The sequence below is a fragment of the Cupressus sempervirens genome, chromosome 7 (genome assembly GCF_028749045.1).
Source record: "Cupressus sempervirens isolate cs-2001-9-10 chromosome 7, ASM2874904v1, whole genome shotgun sequence".
NCBI classification, from domain to species: Eukaryota; Viridiplantae; Streptophyta; class Pinopsida; order Cupressales; family Cupressaceae; genus Cupressus; species Cupressus sempervirens.
This window is the reverse complement of record NC_143124.1, coordinates 784931374-784947328: the sequence shown is the minus strand read 5'-3', so window position 1 is coordinate 784947328 and position 15955 is coordinate 784931374. Positions and strand designations below refer to the sequence as shown.

Genomic DNA, 15955 nt, shown 5'->3' with positions numbered 1-15955 from the left:
TTTATCCACTTATTTTAGTATCATGTTTATTGCCACTTTTAAATACATGTATTTAATTGTGCAAATGATTTGCATTCATTATGATTTTACATGTCAATGTTAGTTTGGCAATGATTATTTAAGATTTATTTATTATTTTATGAATTGGTGTATTCAATATTTGTGCAAACAAATTATGTCATGAATTGCATTCATTAAGTGAGTTCATGTTGTGTTTAGAAATGTAATTTATGATTTTATGAACAAAACTCAAAAAAATATGTATTTAACAATTGTGCATACATGTCATGAATTGCATTCATAAAGTAAAATTATGATGTGTTTAGAGGGATAATTTATGATTTTATGAACAATGCTAATATCTCATGCTAGTTTGATAATGATTATTTACGATGGTCTACTATTTTATAAATTGGCTGGTAATTCATTAATGAATAATTTATAATTATTAAGATCAAAATTAATAAATTGAGAAAAAAAAAAAAATACTCAACAAAATAATGCAAGGGAACACAAGTGACATACCTTAAAGAATGGTCTTGGCCTGTAAACCATTCTTTAAACTGTCAAAAAATACAAGACTTTAAGGGATGATCAGACCAATGGGCATTCCCTTTACTCTTTGAAGGGGGGCTTTTAACCTCTTCCAATAACCTTTTTTTATTTAGCATTGTATATTTACATGTTACAAAACTACTAGATCAATGTTTGATCAAAATATTACAAAAAAAATGAGAAATGATCAATCAAATATTCCAACAACTTCACTGGTATGATAGTGCCTTCAAAGTGGTGGAAATTGATGAGCTGAAGAAGTCTTTTGCCTGGAAGGATTCTTGTCTATGTCTATCATTATCAATCAATCTCAGTTGCAATATCATTTGTGTTTAATAGAGCAATGTAATGAAATTATTGCGAAAAAATATATAGAACATGAACACATACATACCAAATCCCCTTTTTCTATTCTTTTTGACAGTCAATCGTGCATCAACTTGAATGATGTATCAACTCCCCGATAACTACAAATTGTTGTAATTGTCATTCAACATTTCACAACTTGACTAGTAGTTCAAATAAAAGAAGACATTAAAACATAATGATCTAAACATACTTTTGATTAAATAATAAAATTAGAACACAGAAATTTAAAAATTTAAAAGAAAACTTCAAGCTTAAATTTACACTCTGTAGCATTTACACCCTGTAGCATTTTCCTATCTGCAACAACGTAAGTATAAATTGAACAAATCAAATCATTCTTAAAATTTCATCAGAATCTTATCTACAACCAACATATACATATAAGTATCCAGACCTTTGAAATACAATTTCCTATACTCTAGCTTTATAATTAATAAATAAACCTGAAAAAGGAACAACTTTGCAATGATGTTTTTTCTATTCTGGATGAGTCTGAAAAGGAGAATGCTCCAGATGATTCTTGACTTAGAAGGATTTTGCATCGCCTAAATCTCCAAAATGCAATGGATTATCAGAGAGAAGCTTGTGAGCACAGATCTGACTCCAAATCAAATCATGCTTTTCGAAGCCTCATTGTTCAGTACTGTGCAGAGCACAAAATCTCATTTAAAAAGTCGGACAGAAACAAGAAAATTTCTGTCTTGGAAGGCATCCCAAGACTGAGGCAGCAATCCAAGCTACTAAAATGAAGTATTTCAACGGGATCATTTGAAGTGAAAAAGCAGGCTACTTATTAACTCAGATTAAATCAATAGCGCATGTTTATGTCCCTGTAAAAATAATGCTCTCTCCCCAGCAGCCAAGGCACCTAAAAGTCAAGTGTTCGGCCTTGCAGATAATCTCAATTCATGGAATGTGTTTTTTATTTGTCTCGACTTACAAGTAGCAGTAACGAACCTTCACTCGACAAAGCATTGCTAGAGATACTCAAGAAAGAATCATCATCACCAATGACAGATCCTGTAAACTAGTGGAATTTGTTATGTCAACTTACAACTAGAGGGAACAAACCCTCAATTCATTAAAGATGGTGATGCCATTGGAATATGGAAGAAACGTGTGATGTAAAAATTCATCTTTGGGTTGAGTGGATGTGGGGGAAGTTGCAGCTAACTTAAATATATTTCAATATATGTCCTCTTGGCACCAGCGTTAATCATCTTCTCTTTGCGTAGGCAAAAAGGGTTGTAAAAGGAGTATCTAAATAAAGTAACACAGTTTATGCAGATACCAATTGACTGAAGAAACTAGTTGGTCTTAGACTACCAACAATGTTGTATCCCATTCTTGCTAAATATATTGTTTGACTTGAGCTATATTTCCTACTTTACTTGCTTTCCTTTTTTTAATAGAATACTTCTTTTGGCTTTTGGAAGCTATTTCTCTCATCTTGGCTTGTTATTTCCTGCCTTGGAGCTATGGGATAATCTCTGAAAAAATGGCCATGACAAAAACGACATCAAAAGACAATAAATTCACTTGATTTGCAGGACCCTTCAAACATTCTGTTAATTAATGGTTTTGACAGAGGTTGATTTGGCTCTAAGACAACATAAATGGTGCCATAGATAGATAGATAGATAAAAATTTAACGTCCACGAGGCCAAAAATAGCCTATGGGACAGCAAGACAACTCAAGCAGACTTAAGTAGCACTGTTCGCCTCTTGTGTAGACTAATGATGAGCCCCCCCAATTGCTCAATGTACTCTTCGTTGAACAGGTTATGCCAAGAACTGTCACATATAGTATCCACAAACTTATCCCTGCTATCCTTGTAGGCCTCACATTCTAGAATAAAGTGCTGTTCAGTTTCCACTTTCCCAGAATTGCAAAATCTGCAAATTCTCTCTTCCCAAGCCTCCTTTGGCCTCTTCCAACGCCCGGTCTCACAACGAAGTTGGTGAGAGTTGGTTCTCAGCTGAGCAATAAGAATTTTAGCTCTCCAAGAAATGTTGGCTCCTATGTACACTTTTTCGAGTTGATCACAAGTGGGGTTGAACTCATTTATATAATATAGTTTCTTCCTCCCAATCTCGCTTCCCCAATTTCTCTTGTAGAATTTCTCCATAACAAAGACCTTTATTTCTTTATTACTTGTGGGGCACATATTGAAATGAATATTCCATTTACTCATCCACTTGATGTTTTGTTGCATCCATGTCCTTTTTCGCTTACATAGTGTGTCACTAAAGACAACTTTCGGCCATCTATCCTCTTCCATTTTTTCGATTCTTTTTAGATAGCTTAAAAGGCGAACCATAGCAAGTGCCTCAATAGGCGCAGCCCCCATTTCACTTAGCATGATGTCATATGGAACAGTGCTTTTAATTTTAAACTTGCTTGTAATCAAGCGCTTTTGGATTCCTTCGATTTGTTTCCATTGTGCTATAGTAGTGCTGCTGGCCCATAATTCACACCCATAAAGAACAACTGGCAGCACAAGAAGACCAAACAAGGTTTGAATAGTTTTCCAATCCCACAACTCCGCTTCACGGCACCTATTCTGAAGAGCGTAGAAAGCCTTCCATCCACCTAATGTCCTTTTATACCTGCAGCTAGACCAGCTTAGTTTTTTGTTGAAATCGATGCCAAGGTATTTATATTCCGCAACTTCTTCGAGAACACTTCCATTGTAATAAAATTCATGTTGATGCTGTTTTTTATTATTAGAGAAAATCATAACCTTGGTTTTGCTGATATTGACTTGCATCCCCACCATTCTACAAAAGCGCTCAAGAGAAGATAGATGGTCTTGCAAACCACAAGCAGATTTGGCAATTAAAATGAGGTCGTCCGCATATAGGAGTAGCTTTATAACAAATTCCCCTAGCTGAATGCCTTCACGCTCTTGCGTGTTTAACCACTCTTCCAGTTTGTCAATATATAAACCAAATAAAGTAGAGGATAAAGGGCAGCCCTGTTTGACCCCGATATCGCTCCTAAAACATTCTGAAACGCCATCTGAAGTTCTGATTTTGACTTTCACCTCTTCGTACATTCTATGAGCAGCAGCTCTGAGATGCCTAGGAATCCCCAATTCTTCCATCCTCAACCAAAGCTTGTCTCTCGGAACGGTATCAAAAGCCTTTTTGAAGTCAACAAAGCAACAAAAAACCTCTTCTTTTTTCTCCCACTCTTTTTCAATAATGTGTCTCAGAGTGACACAGTGATCCACTGTCGAGTGCTTTGGCCTAAAACCAGCTTGCCCTTTAGCACGTTTATGATTTTCTTCTGCCCATTTGCTGATCCTAGTTTCTATCATACTGCCAAAAAGTTTAGCAAAGAGGGGATTGATCATTATAGTCCTGTAGTTGGAGGGATTGTTAACATCACCACTCTTAAAAAGTGGTATTGCAAGGCTGATTGTCCAATCTTTCGGAAACCCTTCCTGGCAGATTTTGTTGAAGATTTCAGTGATGTGCGGTGCAAGAGTTTTCATACCCCACTTCAAATATTCAGCTTGAAGCGCAACAAGGTCTTTTGCTTTGCCTCCACCCAACTTCTTAATCCCTGTCTCTATCTCTTGCACAGTAAAAATATTTGTGATATCATTGACCAAAGGTGGCTGTCCCACTCCACCCTCTTGTTCATAAAGTTTCTTAGCATAATCAAACCATTGGGTGGCAGTAATATTATTTTCAGTTTGCTTCCTCCTTGGTTGGAGTTCTTTCCAAAAACGTTTGGGGTTATTTCTGCCCAAGAAAATTAGCTCCTCTCTCCTTGTGGACATAAAATCGATTTTTTTCTTCTTTAGGATCTGTTTGTAGGTCTTAATGTCAAGGTTAGTTTTATTTGACTCCCTTAGATTTCTCCTAGCCCTCTTGCATTCCTTATCAAACCATGCATTGGCTGGAAAACAATTAGTTTCAGATTTTCTATTTTTTGCTCTCTTGCATTTTGAAAGAGCCTTGTGAATCAGATTTGATAAATCATGACTATTAACACCATGCTTATACATAGGGTGTCCCATACAAAGTTCCTCAAGAGCAGCCTTAAAAGTGTTACTATTTTCTGAAGTTAACAAAATTCTGCCCTGAGAAGGTGGGTGTTGAGGGCCTTGGATTTTTGCCCCAATCCGTCTATCCTTTGCCCAATACAAATTTACGTACAGTGGTCTATGATCTGATTTGAGATCCCAAATGTGCTCTCCAATTTCAACTTCTTCAATATTGTTATACAAATGCTGCGAACAAATTACATAGTCTACCACACTTGCCCCGTTGTATGTGTTGCAAGTGAAATTGCCCGACTTAGCCCATCTAGCCAAACCATTACAGATTATTAGATCAAATGTGCCACACAAAGTGATCAATTCTTCCCCAAAATGATTGCAGCCTTTAGCATCTTCGGATATTCTATCCCATGGATGATTTCTCTCTTCTGTGAGCCAAATAGGGTTATCATTTACTTCGGAGCTGAAAATACTTGCTTGCCAATTTGCTGTCCTAGCATTGAAATCTCCAACGAGAAGGACATCCCCACGTTGTGAAAAAACAGCAACATCTTTCTTTAACGTAGCATAAGGGTCATTGTGATCTAAACCACACTTTTTATAAATTTTAGATACTTGTGGAGCAAAGTAACAAGCTGCAATCCTGAGAAGAGTGTTATTTTCCACGATTTTGAGCCATATAAATTGTTTATTAGAATCAGTCTTTTCCAGCTGAATGACACGACCTTCTTTTTCTTTTACTAGAACCATTATACCTCCATAACCTTTACCATTTCCCGCTGCCTCATTCCACACTGCCATCTTCCAGTAGCCTTCAAACAATGGGGTCTTACATCCCTCATGCTCATGTGTCTCTATGAGACAAATAATGTCTTTGCCTTCCGCAATAGGCCCTAACCCAGGCCCACGTCTCCACGGATAACCTCTGCAATTCCAACAAACTAAACTTAAGGACGCCTGGGTTAAGCTTGATTGCTATTTATTTTGATGCGAAAGACTCAAAGTTGAGTTATTATCGCTAGGTGTGATTATGGATCTTGTTGTATCGCTGCCTGTTAAGGTGTTTGTTGTTGCACCTTTGTTGCCTTCTTGCTGCCCTTCATTGTAGCGGTGGCCAAAATGAGCAATAAGTGCTTTTCCCTTGAACATCCAAGCTCTTTTGCCTTCATTTCTAGCTGTTCTGATTTTTTCCATTTCCATCCTTCTTTCTACTTGCTGTCTCATAGTTAAATCCTCCTCTAAAACGAAGCGAGAACCCCACAAAAGCTGTTTTTTGTTAAGTAGATTTTGTTTGTCACTAATGCTGAGCATGACTACCTTGATTGGCCTATTTCTCTCAGCGTGTGGTTTGCCAACCCTCCAAGCTTGGCAGATTTGTCCTTGCCACAACAGCACATCTTGTAGGAAATCCCTCGTTAGGTCAAGGGTATGTTCGCCTTCCCCATAGTCTTTTATCCCCTTGATAATTATATTGGATGCCCTAAGTTGCCTTTCCTTGACCTCTTTGTCTTGCGTGTTCACACGAATCTTTGCCTCTTCTCTTGCCATATCAGGGTGTTTGCTGTTTTTGTCCCAAGTTTTGGTGACTTCTGCAAAACTCCTTCTCTTCTCTTCACCATCTGCCTTTTCTGGCAAACTAGTGTGAAGAATCGTTTTCTCCTTATTATGAGATGACTCGGTATTTGCTGTGACCTTGTTTGTTTCCAATGTCACATTCAGGTTTTTCCATTCATCCTTCATATTCTGCCATTCAAGCTTTCCGGCTAAAAGTGTTTCTTGCAACGTTGAGATTTTGAGCTTTTAAAGTGTTGTTATCATCTGCAAGAGTTTTATTTGTTGCAATTAGCACCTGTATATTGCGGTAACTTTCTTGCTCCTTAGCCTCTAGGAGCTCCAACCTCCTCTTGGCCCTCAAAAGTTCTTGCATATAAAGATCTGGGCACCAAGCGAGAGGTGTGGAGGTAGGGCTGTAACTGACAGACTCATCGAAGTTATTACTACCATACAGATGACTGTCACCACTTAAGTGTGGAGGAGGGCACACTTTGACTTGTTTATGCAATCTCTGCCCGTGTTTTTGCTTGTCCTGTGACCCTTTCATACGAGCAAGTCTACGTTTTAAAATGCCCTTGAACTGTTTAACATTGACCCAGATATATTTTCCTGTCTTGCCAAGTGATGCCATTTTGACTTGCCCTAAATGGTTAGTTTCAAAGTGTACCATAATTTCTTGACCGTTTTTTACCAATGAGATGGTTTGTTTTTCCATGGTTTGCATATCCACCGTTTGTTTTCTCATTTGTGTATCCTCAATTTGTTTTTCCATTGATCAAAAGAAAGAAGGGCGAAACAAAAGCTAACAAGAGCAAATATATAAAACAAAACCAAAAAGTGCACCTTGAAACCCCTGGCTTAAGGCCTGCCACTATCTTGTTGTGGGCTGGGCCCCAGTCTTCGTTTTACCCTTGGAAACGGGCCTACCTAGGATCTGAACCCTGTCTGGTATTGTGTCTGCTGCCCTAGTCTCACTGTTTCTTACAGAAGCGCCCACGCTGATCAAAATGAAAGTTTAATAAAAAAAAAACCCTCAAACACCTGTCCCCGCTTAAAATGACAGCTTGTTTTGTAAATCCCTTTCCCAAGGTAATTTTGGATAGACAAAGACATTGACTCTTAGAATTCTCAATTTCAATGGCACTCATTCTAAAATTTATCCAGAAGTAATGAATTCAAATCATACTGGAGCTGAGGGCAACTCCTCCATTGACTCAAAACCTAGGTGCCAATCTTTCATAAACAAAAATTGTACACCCAGAAAGCTACAAATCAATTCTCTTGTATCCAATTTTAAAATTCCGACATTAAGTATGATGTATTTTTAAAATTCCGACTATAACCTTCTCTAACACTTCTAGAGATGTATTCTTTGGTCTCTTATTTTGTCAGCCCTTGTGCTTTTGAGATTCTCAGCTTGCAGCTTAGGAGATAGAAGGGTGTTGATCTGGTCACAGTTTATCTTAAATAATGGCCTGTGGGGAGCTCTACACTACCCAAACTCAAAACAAGCTAAATTTGTATCAAGTTTTTGTTGAGAAATTACAATAACAAAAAACCCTACAGGAGTTCCTAATTGTTTTCCTCTATTTCCCTCGTCTACTGGTAATTTATGATATTCATAGCTATTCAGAATTTTCCTCTATATGTGTCTATCCCATTTCTAGTTTCAGATGAAACATATTTTCCTTTCTTAGTTTGAAAAAATGTTTGATGAAGCCATGTGTGGCTGGTAACAGTACCTAAAGTCATTCTGTCTGTTAGTTTTTTTAATCACAATATGTGTAGTTATGTTTATCAATTATTTGAAATGATGTCACCATGAAAGTTAATGCTAAATTATACTAAGAGTATTTGAGTAGCTGCTTATTAATTTTACGAAGTGTGGCTAAAGAATTACACTGTAACACAGAAAATGTTCTAATTTATACGCATTGAAAAGCCAATAAAGGAAGCAACTATTTTCATTATTTATGGTACAAGATATGTTATTGGGCAGTTTTTATTGTTGCCGATCTGCTACACTGGGTGAAGCAAAAGACCGCCCCACTTCATATCATGAAAGAGAATAATTGTGGCCCTTATGGATGTCTAAATGTGCTATGGAAAATAGGGCTTGTATTGCAGAATCAAGAAAATGTTGTAACTGCCCTTCTGAATCCATCCCACATCCTAGGAAGGAGGAGTGGCATTAGGCTCGATGTGTTTATTCTAAGCTTACTAAGGATTATTCTAAGCTTCTGAATCTATCCCAAATACATTCTGATGCCAGAGAGTCGATTATTTTACTAGAGTAGTATTATTTCATGACAATAATACTCGACTTCCTCTAATGTAGGAAGGGCCTCCTATGTGTAATCCTTGATTGGAAGATTTTGGGAGAGATCAAATCCTAAGCTAGAGAGATGAAAAGATATCAAGCTGACAAAAAAAGAGATGAAAAGCTACGGTCTGAAATTGTGGCAGCTCCATCTGAAAACCATAAAAATCTTGTATAGCCACTTATAAGATTGTGTGAACAGAAAATTATATTAACATGTATCGATCCCAATAAATGAGAAACTAGTCTAACTGCAATAGGTGCAAGCGGTTTGAGGTTTTCCAATGCATAATGCCTGACAAAAAGGACTTCGGAAATGTGGAGACTTAATGTTCCAGAGGCAAGATAAATTATCCCTATGTATCTCTATAAAGTTTTGCTTCGAGTTTTTCTTAATGGAATTTTCCATCCCAAGATAATGATGGCAATAATACAAATCAAAAGAAATCGACGCAGAGATGATCCAGTATTGCTGTTCATTTAAAAGAAATGTAGTTCACAATGCCAGAGATAAGGATGGCTCGTGTATCGAGTCAAAGTGATCGTCAGGAGACAGAAAGGGAATAATGTATGCTGATGTGGCAGAAGAAAATTGCAAACAAAGTCGGAGGAGGAAGCAAGCAAGACACATCTATTTGAGGCATTCTGTCAAACAGTTCACGAGTCTTGTCTATTTATTTATTGATAATTGTCGATCTTAAAATGGACTTCCAGTAAATTTCAAGCGGCTGAGAACAACCATATATTTCTGATCTATATAACGAAATTATCCAACAAAAGCCTGAGGCCAATAATAACAAAATAATCCAACAAAAGCAACCCATAACGGTTCAAATGAAAAACCCTAATGAAACAGAGCGAAAACTAATAAAATGGTGCAGTTGAACATTGCACATTCTGATGATTTGACGCAAACCGTCTGGAAAATTAAACAAAGAAAGATTGACAACAATTAAAACATTCAAGCAGAAAAGGTTAAAAGGCAAACAGCTATGGAGCCTCCTTAATTCAAATATCTCCAATTATAAACCCTTTACAATAGTAACAATACCTCCCAAGTCAGCTCTTCTATGTTCATTGTTTATATGCACTCACTATATATGCATGCATGAGTATATTATAATTCACAAAAAAGCTGGGGAATCCCTATAAACTACACAGAGGGCAGGAAGCATGACGTGAAGAAAAGAAAAGAAAAGGCGCTAAAAGCATTTTGTCTATATATTACATTTCATGCAAAGCAACAATATATACATTACAAGAGAATGGATTTGTACTAGGAAAGCTACAGAAACTTTATATTTCTGGAGTCAGAATGTTTGGAACCGTAAAACTTGGAATGAACACATACCAGTGTTTTTAACGCTATAAGAGGAATCGCTTCTCTTCCCAGTCATCCGGAGTATTAAAAACGCTACCGATAATTCCCCACCAGAGTTCTGAAACATCCACAGTAAAAGTATTATAATCAGTCAAATGTTCGAATCCACAAACAAACAAACAGAAGTGAAGTTCAGCGCATACCTGGGCTTTGAATGTTCTTCAAGGAGAGTCTCGCCAATCTCTTTCCTCAACCATTACACGGTACACACCAAAGAAGAAGAAAAAACACATAACATCACAAAACGCAAACAAAAATTTAGAAGAAAAACGCAATAAACACATTAAAAAGACAAACACAAGAGAGGCATGGCCATGCCCAGAAAGAACAGAGCACAAACACAGAACAAATTAAAGGAGAAAAGACAATGCAAATAAAATTTCAGAAGAGACAACAAACACAAAGATGAGAATAGGTGAAGAAGTTAAATTTATACTCATCCCAGATGGCTGCTTTATCAACGGCTCTCTTTAATTTTTGAAATCAGCTCGTTAAAGCACAAAACGTAACGGCTCTGCTTTTCTGGTGTGGTTCTTTAATTAGTACAAAAAGAAAAGCATATGTAGAGATGCCATTTTCAATTTGTAATGTGTAGGTTTAATTTCTAGCTATTAATTTTAATTTACTATTTAGAAATATTATTATTGAATAAGTTATAACATCTAAACCTCTTTCTAATTCAATTCATTATGTGTCTTAATAATTTATTAGTTTTTACTATATTGGTTAAGTGCAATAAAACCAATTAATTTGACCAATAGTTTTGGATTATTTTTCAAACATATGAGTTGTTCCATAATTTCTAAATTTGTTTGTATTTTTTAAATCTTAAAAAAGCCAATTATCTGATTTTCTATTGGCCGTGGAGAAAAAAAGGCAAGGAAGAGAATCAATTTTATTAACCAAAACTAATAAAAAGTAGAAGTATTGGACGTGGCGCTTCTTCATTACCCAAATCATCCATTTGTGAAAGTGTGTGTAGGAGACCAATCACTGAGGGATCCATGGATCAAGAGAGATAACAAGCTTTGCTAGATGGGTAGATGAAGAAGACTACTCATGAGAGAGAGAGAAAGAGAGAAAAAGAGTACCAGTAGAAGTAGTGTAATCATCATTTTCATTCTTAGTTTAGGCTACACAGACACCTGAAAAATATGTGAAATTTTACATACCAAGTTTGGTTCGCTTATAAATTTCTCATACAAATAAAAATATTTGTAAGACACCTGAAAAATATGTGAAATTTTACATACCAAGTTTGGTTCGCTTATAAATTTCTCATACAAATAAAAATATTTGTACGACATGAAGCGCATGGATAATAGAATGGGCGGGGGCCCTAGCTCGGTTGGCTAAATCTTCCCTATTGCAGGGGGTTGGTCACGTGTTCTAGTCTCCCCCGTCCTCGTGGTACCGGTGGGCGTGTCACGCCAGCGCTACCGGGTCACGTTAAAAAGTTTACCAGGCGCATTTTATTAAGAAAAATAAGTGCATGGATAATAGTGGACCCTCTAACGTGATTCAGATAAATTTTATCCACATGTTAGAGTATGAGAGTTTATTATTATTATTTTAATTTTTAATCTGACTCCTTATTTTGTTTAAGGATATTTTGTTCTAAAGTAATTTTAAGTTTAAGCATATTCTATTCTATTCTAAAAATATTTTGTTTAAGGATTTAGTTTTATTGATATTGAAATATTATTTGGATTATATGATTGGATAAATTTAAGATTACAATTGAGATCAAATGTAATTTTTAAGTAGGGATGAAAACAATAAATCAAACTAAAGTAACTTCACATTAAATTGAGAAAGGGATGAATAAAATTATATCAAATAGAATATATTTAGAGATTAATTTATTTTAGAAAATTAAATTATTATTATTATTTTTATATTAAATATAATATAGGCATAGTATATCTCTAAAATTTGGATTAGGTCTTGTTATGATTTTATTATACTCTCAAGAGTCTCAAAATATATCATATCCAAGTACTTATTTTCAAAAAATAATCACAAGAAGATACAAATGTTTCAAGTTTGGATACAAAATTTCCATCAATCAAATGATCATGTAGCAAATTTTTTATCTTGTCTATCATTGATTATCTCCACAAACCAAGCTATCCAACCTAGACCATCTTCAGTCCATCTGAAGACTACAACTTTTTTTCTAAGCATAGGTTGTGTAGTGCCTGCCCCTAGTCTACATTTTTCTAGTTACATTCCTAATATCATTGCCAAACTCTTTTAGACCAAGTTTTATGTTTGATAATTAGTAGCATTATCTTGAGATTATCAGATGCTGTTTTACACTCAATTTATTATATGATGAGATTACTTGGTACTCTATATTTCAGGCATGTATGATGATTATTCAATGTTTTCAGTTATCGATGATGATTAGTTAGATGGTTTATTATCACATGTGATTTCTTATGGATACTTACCCCATACTGCATGTGTATGGTGTGCGTGTTTGTTTTCTTTATGTATGGTGTTTCTGATGTGGTTAAGGAAGGGAGTCGTAGTCACCTGCTAGTCGGGATCTACATGATGCACCACTTTCTACCATTGTTTGTTTAGCTTAGAATATTGTGTTTGTACATGCGTGGATTTTATGCAGGTTGCAGGTATCGGGTATCGACTTCCCTGAATCGCCAGGATGAGCGTACCCTATCGCATTATCTCAATGGTAAGAGAGGGGAGATAAACTCTTAAGTCCAAATCCTAAACCCTTTAGTCAATTGTCCTAATTGATAATTAGGACAAGTATCTGAGTTAAGTACCCTTCGAATGCATCAAATGATGTAATTTTGTGATTATAACCCTTTTTGTTTGATTTAGTATGATTTTTTCTATGATGGGTTTTCGTATGTTGCTCGATGAGTTCTTGATGTATTTTCTATTAATTAAGTCTAATTAAAAAGATTAATTAATGATTTAATTTAATGGAAAATTATTATGACATTTTCATATTTAATTAATTGAGAAATTAATTAAATAAAAGGATTAAAATTGGAGATAAAAGTTTAAAGATAAATTTAGAATGCGATAATATTTATTTAATTTAATAATAATATATTTAGAGTTCTTTTTTAAAAAATAAATGCTAAATAGTATTGTTATTTAAATTAATTAAATATTTTATCAATTAAGTTTCTAAAATAAATTAAAAGTTGAAAGATATTAAATTAATAAAGTTCTAGATCGCATGATGCGAGCATGAGTTGAAAATAAAAGAAATTAATTAAAAAGATAAAATAAGTGAAAATAATAATGTTATTTTAATTTCATAAAGTGCACATGAGATTCAAGTAATAAATTAATTTAAAATAGAAGTCAAGTGGAATATTAAACAAAGTTATTTAATAATTCAACTTAATGTGCATGAAAAGATGAATGCAAAATAAAAGAAAAGATAATAAAAGTTAATTTTGAGTTAACTCAATTGAGCAAAGAGTCTTCTCGGGTGAATGCACAACTAGTGCCCCGATTTGAGGAGAAAACTTCTTATCACAACTTTGGGGTTCATTTTTGGAAGGACACGAATTTGGACGAAAATTTTTGGGAGACAACTTTTGGAAGCGAATTTCAGAAGGCTAATTCCAAGAAAGATTTTCGGAAGAAGGTTATTGAAGAGGAGCGAATTCTCTTACAGTTCCTGGGGATTGCATAATAGCATCAGGATCAGGTAGGGTCTTGTGTTTTGATCATCGATTAAATACACAATTATCCTTTCCTGTCTTCTTCGTGCCTGTGGATTGTATAACTAAATTCCCTGTGATGAAAGCTTAAATATTTCGATTGTAAATTATTAAATGCTTGTCAATATATTCGACATACGTAAAAATTAGAAGAGTGATCAAGAGTTCTGATTTGATAGATTAAAGAAATCTGAATTTAATCAGGGAAGGGTTAAATTTTAAACTTATAAATGAAAATTGTAGATTGAAATTCGAATGGTTAATATTATTTTCTCTACCAGAATATATTTGTGAATGTTTGGAATATATATATATATATATATATATATATATATATATATATATATATATATATATATATATATATATATATATATATATATATATATATATATATATATATATAAAATTAAAATCTAATTAAGTGAGAATCATTTTTTTTGATAAACAAAACTATTTTTTTTAAAAGGGCGATTTTTAAAATTAAGTTTAAAAGTTTTTTTTTAAAAACAAAATAATATTTATAAAAAAAAATTTATATTGAAGGTATGGGGGGGAGGGATTTACCCCGTGCCCCACCCCCTATCGCCGTCTGTGACCAGTACTTTGCGTCGCAGGTATTGCGACGGCAAGGTACTTTGTACCCGACTGCCGCAGGCCCTGCGACAGCAGGTACTGCGGCATCAGAGGCCGACAGCCTTTTTTTAAAAGGCTTTCCATTTTTTTTTCGATTTCTTTTTTCTTCGTGTGTCAAATCATTTCCATTTTATGGAATTTTAAATAATATTAATTATTAATAATTTTATTAATAAATTTATATTATTGTTAAATCAAATTTTATTATTAAGTTATATTATTAATTAATAATTAAATAAATTATTAATTCATGAATAATAGTTAAATAAATTATTAGTTAATTTAATTATATTTGATTTAATTAAAGATTAATCCTAAACTATTTTTAGGATAGTAAATTTAATATTAAGGGTAACCTTATATGTATTTTTGAGCCAATGAATTAATGGGTTGACTTGTAAATTAAGCGGAGAATCTCATGTACTTAGAATGTACTTTGAAATGCAAACTGAACTTTACTGTTAACCCTGTTATGTTTTTTGAAAATCAACCCAAACTATGAACTGTACTGTTTTGTTTATGTTATCTATGTTTTGGAGTTGATTAGATGTTGACCAGTCTTAGGATGTTACCAGAGGTTCGGGGGTTGTGCAATTGTGATGTTATGGTGAGTTGTTCTTGATCTTTATACCTGACCTTGGTAATGTGATGCTATGCTCTATTATGGATGTCTTTACTGGTTGTTATTGCTTTCCAATTTCCTTGTGTGAAGCTGAGGTATTTTTAAGTGAAGTGTTCTTGGTGATGTCACGTTGTGACATGTGTTGACTTGACCATTTTGGAGTCTTCGATCAGTATTTTGATCTATTATTAGGATACTTGTTGGTTGCTCGTTGGAGAACCATTGGATATTGTGACTTATTATTGATGCCTTCAGTTGCTGATAGAGAACTGTTGTGATCATTATGATTATCATTTGATGTTTTCCAGTCGCTTGTATAGGGCTGAGGTGATATTTGTGATTTGTGATTTCATGAGCCTAGGGTAGGTTATCTATGTGTAGTGTCGGGAAGTGGCTTGTGATGGGGGCCAGGGCCCTAAGTGGCTACCAGGGTAACTCATTGTAAGTTGTTTTAATAAGTGAAAACATCTCATCTAAATATTGACTTAAATGAATATAATAAGATAACTATATGTTCTCTCCCATGCCTTGAGTGCTAGTACAGACTAGGATGGGGTAGAGAGAACACTTGGTTGCGACCTTTCTTTTCGTAGTATGCCTCGTCAGCACGAGAGGATACTAGTGGCCACAGGATCACAGGGGACCCGAGATTCCTAAGGGATTACTCAGGTAACTTTCGATGTGACTTTTGCGATGACACTTTCTCGCGTGCATGGTAGGTTTCCTACATGTCTTTGTGTGCCTCTGGGTTTAGATGTCAACCTATTTTTTGGAACCTTTGAGTTAGCATAC

General features: G+C 34.8%; 1 long non-coding RNA gene across 1 annotated transcript; it reads right to left on the bottom strand.

The window, feature by feature from the left end:
• Positions 1-522: 522 nt before the first annotated feature.
• On the bottom strand, positions 523-10603 carry LOC149549693 (uncharacterized). Its single transcript, XR_016354483.1, has 4 exons — positions 10336-10603; positions 10163-10250; positions 950-1022; positions 523-846 (listed from the first exon to the last, which is right to left on the bottom strand). It is a non-coding gene; the product is annotated as an uncharacterized LOC149549693 (long non-coding RNA).
• Between the last annotated feature and the right edge of the window lie 5352 nt (positions 10604-15955).